The sequence below is a fragment of the Lathyrus oleraceus genome, chromosome 7, assembly GCF_024323335.1.
Source record: "Lathyrus oleraceus cultivar Zhongwan6 chromosome 7, CAAS_Psat_ZW6_1.0, whole genome shotgun sequence".
Classification (NCBI taxonomy): Eukaryota; Viridiplantae; Streptophyta; class Magnoliopsida; order Fabales; family Fabaceae; genus Lathyrus; species Lathyrus oleraceus.
Window position 1 is genome coordinate 133,254,498 of NC_066585.1, and position 7,759 is coordinate 133,262,256.

Sequence of the window (7,759 nt, forward strand, 5' to 3'; positions counted from 1 at the left end):
TGAAAAACCAGTAACACCCTCCCAAATCACACCTTGCTATTTGGCATTTGTTTTTCTCTGTCCAAAAACACAATGGCGTCAAATATCACATAGCAGTTCCTTGGTGCACCATGCTTCTGTCCTTTTGAAGATTCAATTGCAGCCACACAAACCTTTTTAGAAAGCCAAGGCAGAAGGAGGATGGTACACACTTTCAAAAAGCTGACTTTGCTCTTTGCATTTTTTCTAAGAAATTCTGTCCAAAACCTTAAGGTTGCCAAGCCTGGCACTGTTATGTCACCATCATTTTCATCATGTTAAACCAACCAAACCAGTAGAACTTCATTGGTCACACCCTCTAAAACCTCACCCTTGCTATGCATTTCTGTTTTTCTGTCAAAAAAACACCAAAGAGTTACAACCCTGCAAGCTAACCAACTTCCCACTCTCACACACTTCTCATTCTTGGCCAAGGTCATTGTGCTGTCCAAACACAAAATAACAAAAGAACAGAACCAAGCCTTGTAACCCTGCCTTGCAACACAAACCAACAGACCAACCAAGAGGCCTAAGTCATCCTAACTGCACTCACCCTTTGTTTTGCATCTCAATCTTCTGTCAAGAACCTCTAGGAACCAAACCCTGCGGCATCCAGCAGCAGAAAGTCATTCACATTGCTTTGGCCAAACTCCAAAAACCTGTTCAAAACATCAAAGTTACCTGAGCCCTGCATTGCTTCTTCAAACCCTGCCTTGCCAACCATTTGTTTCATCTCAACTTTTCACCTTGCCAACATAACCAACAAACACCAACCAACATAAGAGAACTCATCCCAAAACTGCACTGGCCTTGATTGGCATTTCAAAAATCCTGTCACAACATCCAACAGAAAAAAAAAGAACCATTGGACTTCACTCATTCAAAAGCTGACTGGAGCATTGTTTCAAAAACAGTAAAAAACTTCCAAGAACCTAGACCTGGCCATTCCCATTTTCTGTCAATAAACCAACATAACAGCTGACCAACCATTTCACTAAGGCAAAGGACTGATTTTCTTGGCATTTCCACAAGATAAAAAATGCTGTCCAGGAAACTTCAAAGGACAAAAACCTTGTTTTGATTGCTATCCTATTTCCTCACCTTTTTCTGTTAAGACAAAACACTAATTGCAGTCAAACTCCAAACCAATCTCATTCATCCATCTCCATTCTCAATCTTGGCATTTTGCAAATTCTGTCAAAAGAACACACAAGACCAAACTTTGACTTGCCTAAAACAACATTCACACAACATTTGGAAGTGGTTCTCACTAGCATTTCTCCACCTGCAAGCACATTTCCAGCACTGTCTTCCACCTTGCAACATCCATGGCAAAAATTATGTAAGCTCGCTCCAAGCATCCACAAGGCACAAGACTTTCACCATTCATCATCAAGAAGGCTCTATGACAACTATTCCACTTCAATAACATCAAACAACATCAAGAACACAACTGCCCTTCAAAAATAGGTATGAATTCGACCTCTCTCTTTTGGCAAATTGACATATACTTTGGAAAGGTCTTTCAATGCTGAGTGTCATGATGCTTTCCTTTTTGAAAATAGTTGTGTATTCATGAAGATATGATGAGATGAAGTTTGGTGCTTGAAAATGTTTCCTTTGATTTCTTGTTGTGTAGTTCAAATTAATGAAAATAGGGTTTGGATTGTTGTTGTATGTTGTTTGATGATTACAATGGTATGCTCAATTGACATTTCTGGAGAATTTTGAAAATCACGATTTGGGGATGCCACTGTTCATGAACCCTAATCCCAATTTGCCCAGATTTCCTTCATTCTCACGTGCATGGCCCTTTTCACTCACCAACCAATAGAAATATTCCATTTGCCTGGCCAAAATGACATCACTCCAATTAGTGGACTCACATATTACCAAAATGCCATTTTCTCAATATTAATTCAATTAATTTCTTCACTTTGATTACCAATCTTGCAAAAATCATAACTTGCTCATTTTTGATCCAAATTCAATGGGATTTTTTGTGTTGTGTTCATCATGATCTCTACTTTTTTATCATTATTTTTCCAGAATTTTTGGATGAGTGGTTTTTAAATGGTTCTAGGGTTTGTGACATGTGACCAAATTTTGTACACTTTGCCAAATCATTTGTGAAATGATGAGAATGTATCCTATGGCTCCCAAACTTTTTGTGCTTAAAATAGACAGACTCATGGTGATTTTGGTGTAGAGTTTGTGCATTTATCATTTGTGGTTTGTGAGTTATGATTTTTTGAATTAGGGTGTGACAATTTGTGTCACACCATTGATGTCCAACTTCATGATTTTCATTACCATGCTTCTTGACCTCCAATTGATCTGATTTTTTGCATGAACCTACTCTTATATGTCTAGTTTACATGTGAATTTTCTTGGAATTATTTGTGTCATTTTCCATTTGTTTGAGATTTTTCTTCCCTGCCTAGTCAAATGTTGCCCTTGTGTGACACATGTTCCCATTTCATTTGTGAAATTCTCATACTTTATTAGATGGACATGAAATTTTACATGAGATAACTAGACATCCTCATCTTTGCCATGGTTTTGATCCCATTCATTTATCATACACCATTCTTGACTTATGATTTTTCTAAGTTGATGCATGTTTGGTTGACTTCATTGAGCATGTTCAAAATTGCTTTGACTTTCTGATTTTCATTGACTGCCTTCCACTTGTCCAAATGAGATGAAATTTGACATGCTTACCATGCTATGTGTTAGGTTTGACCATGATTTATTTGGTGATTTTTGGAAATGTTTGAGTTGACTTTTGAGTTAAGTCTTGCTGTTGACTTCTATGAGCTTCTGTTTGCCATGTTTTGACCTAAATGGTTCATGAAATGATGATAGTGATTGATATGAATGTGAACCCAATCGGTTTTGTTTCCTAATTGTTTGAACATGATTTTGGATACTTACCCCTTGCTGTTTGGAATTTCTCATTCATTTTTGACCCTAGGCTTGTCCTAGTGGTCCTGTTACTCACCTTTGAGCTTGTGTTTTCAGGTTGACCATCAAATGGCCATTAAGACCAATTCATTTGACTGAGCTTGCTTAAATATCATTGTCTAATCTCTTTGTTTTGTAGGTGGCTTGGCTCACATGCCTTAAGCTTTGTGCCTTGCACATTCACTAGCTTGTGTTGACTGGTTGATGTCTGTTTCATTTTGATTTAACTCTGACTTGTATACTAACATCTGCTTGACTGTTTCAGGTGCTTTAGTTGCTTTTAGTTCCTTGTGAACTTTTGCTTTGCTTTGCTTATATAAGCAATTTGCATTGAGGTATGTCTCTTTTACTTCATGTAGTCTGGAAGACCTGGCCTGTTACTTGGCCAGGCAACTGTCTGAAGCCCTCCTTAAGAGGCAATGTTTGTGGATGTTTAACTTTGTCCTTGCATAGAGTCAAAGTCCTCCTAAGTGAAGAGGCAATTGGTGGAAAGTAGGGATATGCAGTCTATCCCCCACTATTCAGTGTGTCATCTGCTTTGCTCACACCACTGTGTTGATGCATTTCAGATACTAACCCAAGATCTTGTACAATTGTACAGTTGAGTCAGTTTTAAATGTGTAGCAGGGTTCCCACTTTCTGAACCCACACATTCTTGTCTTGAAGCTCTCCCAGGCCAGGGATAAGAGCTGTGAAGTCTTACCTTCACTCACCTTTCATCTGCTTCACCTTAGCCCCTCAATGGCAAGGTTAAGAGCAACACTCACCCCATTCCAGAGGTTTGTTTGTTGAGGTTGATATGACCCCTTGACTAAAACCTAACCCTTGTTTGAGCCACTTGTTTGTGTATAGCGTGTGCTATCTGTGCTTGTAGGATTGTTTGACTTGCTTCCTGTGCAAGATAGGATTGTTTGACTTGCTTCCTGTGCAAGGTAGGATTGTTTGACTTGCTTCCTGTGCAAGTTAGGATTAGTTTAGACTTGCTTCCTGTGCAAGTTAGGTTTTGCTTGGCTTGCTTCCTGTGCAAGTTAAGAGTGTGTGTGGCTTGCTTCCTGTGTGAGCCATGCTTAGGATAGGTTGGCCCTTGTGCCATTTAGCTAGAAACCTTAACTTAGGGACGAATTTGCATGATAACATCTAGGCTCGAGTCGTAGTCTCCCTAGTTGTGTCTCCCTCTGTTATCTGGTTAGGCAAATCCTTTATCCCTGCGTAGGGGAACTACATCGCCCTGATCTTCATACCAGATGAAGTATGTAGGCAGGAGATTGAGCTGATCTCTCCGGGCGCCCTTTCTTTTCTTTTGTGTGTGTTGTCTGACCTATGTTAGGCTCGAGTCCCTGACTCCTTAGCATGTGGTTGTTTGTTTGTTTGAGCGTGTGCTTGACAGTTATAGGCTCGAGTCCCCGACTCCCTATCAACTTGTTATGTTGTTGTGTGCTTGGAAGCCGATGTAAGTCCATCGAGTGGCATTTGGGTTCCAGTGTGCGTGTGTTTGGTTCGGATGCTGATGAAAGTCCAGTGATTGGCAGTCGGGCTCCACGTTTGCCTGTGTGTGTCTTGTTTGTTTGTGTGCGTGTCAGCCGAGCTACGAATGCTCTGATTCTTCTCTCGTCCGAGAAGATACGTATGCATAGGATGCGACATCCTAGCGAGCATGTGTTGTTTCCCCAGTCCGAACTACTTCGACTCTGATGTCTATGCCTGATAGACTAAGTAGGCCCAGGATGTGACATCCTGCCGAGTCAGTCTCAGTCAGTTTCTTTTGTCTCTTTTCAGCCAGTGTGTGTGAGTGTGAGCAGTGTTTAGCAACCAATTTATCCTTCCTTTTGTGCGTGGATCCCGTAGAGTACTACGGATGCGTAGGGGTGCTAATACCTTCCCTTCGCATAACCGACTCCCGAACCCATTCTCTTTGGTCGCGAGACCATGCTTTTTTCCCAGGTTTACTCTGAGCGTTTCCTTTCCCTCTTTTGGGATAAATAACGCACGGTGGCGGCTCTGTTGTTCTTGTTTTCCCGCCGGTTTTTCGCGCGATGCGACACAATCATATCATCAACATAGACTTCTATCTCCTTGTGCATCATGTCATGAAACAAGGTAGTCATAGCTCGTTGATACGTGGCTCCGGCGTTCTTCAAACCGAAGGGCATCACTCGATAACAGAATGTTCCCCAAGGTGTGATGAATGTTGTCTTCTCCATATCCTCTGGTGCCATCTTGATTTGATTATATCCGGAAAATCCGTCCATAAAGGAAAAGACTTTGAATTTGGCTGTATTGTCTACCAATATGTCAATGTGTGGTAGAGGAAAATCATCTTTTGGACTAGCTTTATTCAAATCTCTGTAGTCAACGCACATACGGACTTTTCCGTCCTTCTTAGGAACAGGCACAATGTTGGCCACCCATTGAGGATACGTAGAAGTCACCAGAAACCCCGCATCAATTTGCTTCTGAACTTCCTCTTTGATCTTCACTGCCATATCTGGATGAGTTCTTCTGAGCTTCTGCTTCACAGGCACGCACTCAGGCTTCAAAGGCAAGAAATGTTGCACAATGTCTGTATCTAAACCCGGCATGTCTTCATAGGACCAAGCAAAGATATCTGAATATTCTCGTAGCAAGCTGATCAAATCTTCCTTGACAGACCCTTCAAGAAGTGCCCCAATCTTCACCAGGCGAACACAATCCTCAGACCCCAAGTTGACTGTTTCCAAGTCTTCGAGATGCGGCTGAATGATCTTCTCTTCGTGCTCAAGGAGACGGGTAATCTCATCAGGAATCCCTTCAACGTCATCTTCTTCTGCCTCAAATACAGGGAATTCAAAATTGGGAGATGGCGTTGGATCATTATGTTCAATGGGTTTTAGGATCAACCTGCATAATGATTTTGGTTAATGAAAAAACTTTAGTATTTAAACAAGCAAATCATTATGCAGATGAAAAATGTTTGATTTTATTATTTTGTTTTTATGGGTTTTTTGTGATCACTGATTTCATGAAAAAGCAAAAAGTGAAAACAAAGGAAAAACAAATGTTTAACAATGCGAAAATTGAATGAAAACATCATTGTATATATGCTTTGCCAACAATGTCATCACTTCTCCTTTTGGCATGGGAGAAGGGTTTTAAACAAAGTGAACAATTTACTCTGATCTATGGATGACCGTAGGAACATCTACAGCGACCCAATTGTGGCAGACACCACCAGGAATAACAAAATTGTTCATGTCTTCTGCATCTTCTTCAATGATAGCAGCAGCTTCCTCTTCAGGTTGATCATCATGGATGAACCCTCCACTTGTGAACAAACCTTTCTCATTGCATGCCCCAGAACAGTAGCCAATGCCAGCCCGGGATCTATTGTCTTCAAGTTCAATCACTTTCCCTAATCCAACAACTGCACCACACTCAATGGCCAGCTTAGCATCACGGTAGGAAGTGAATGAAGGAGACTTCTTCTCGATTGGTTCATCAATAGATAAAGCTTGGAATGGAGTTCCAACTTCATCCTCAGCGTCAATGTACGAGAAAGAAGACAGATGGCTAACCAGGAGAGCCTTTTCTCCCCCTACTACCACCAATTTCTTGTTTTTGACAAACTTCAGCTTCTGGTGTAGGGTGGATGTCACGGCGCCAGCCTCATGAATCCATGGTCTGCCTAAGAGACAGCTATAAGATGGGTGGATATCCATTACTTGAAAAGTAACTTGGAAATCACATGGTCCAATTTTGATTGGGAGATCAACCTCTCCAATCACGGTCTTACGCGACCCATCGAATGCTTTCACAACGACCCCACTCTGCCTCATAGGAGGACCTTGGTATGACAGTCGAGAGAGTGTGGATTTTGGAAATACATTTAAAGAAGATCCAGTGTCCACCAGCACATTGGACATTGCATCAGCTTTGCAATTCATGGAGATATGTAAAGCCATGTTGTGGTCTCTTCCCTCCTCGGGGAGATCAGCGTCACAAAAACTCAAAGTGTTGCAAGCGGTAATGTTTGCATCAATACTATCAAATTGCTCAAGGGTGACGTCGTGATCCACATACGCCAGATCCAAGACTTTCTGCAGAGCCTCCCTATGGGGTTCTGAATTCAGCAGCAAAGAAAGAATAGAAATCTTGGAGGGCGTGTGTAGAAGCTGGTCTACAATGTTGTACTCACTTTTTCTGATGAGCTTTAGCATCTCATCAGATTCTTCATCAACAATGCCACTCGGGCCAACTGAAGAAACAGGAGTCTTTTGTACGGAGGAGGATGGTTTGGCAACATCAAGTGCCGGATTCTGCACATTTACGGCGGTCCCAACCGGACGTTCAGCAGATTCAGAAACAACAGGAGCTTTGGCAGGTGCAGAAAATACACGACCACTTCGGGTCAACCCACTTACATCAGCGACAGTGGTTACAGAAGTGGAAGGTAAAGGCACTTCTACCCCATCCTGGACAGCAACAGGATTGCATCTGAATGGCACATCTTTATCAGATGAATAGGGCACAGGGCCGGCAGGTTTAATGACCAAAGAAGGGGAAGCCTTTGGCTTGTTGCTATTGTAACGAATAACAACCGGTTCAGGCAGCTTGAACACTGGTGAAATCACATTCACTTCAGGCTCGGCTTCATCAACATTGCGATTCTGCAGAATCTCAATGGTACCCTCATTCAACAACTTTTGAAGCTCTTTGCGTACTTGGTCGCAACCCAAGCGATTAACTGAGCAGACGCGGCACTTGTCGTGGTTATGCTCCAAGTAGCTGTACTGACACA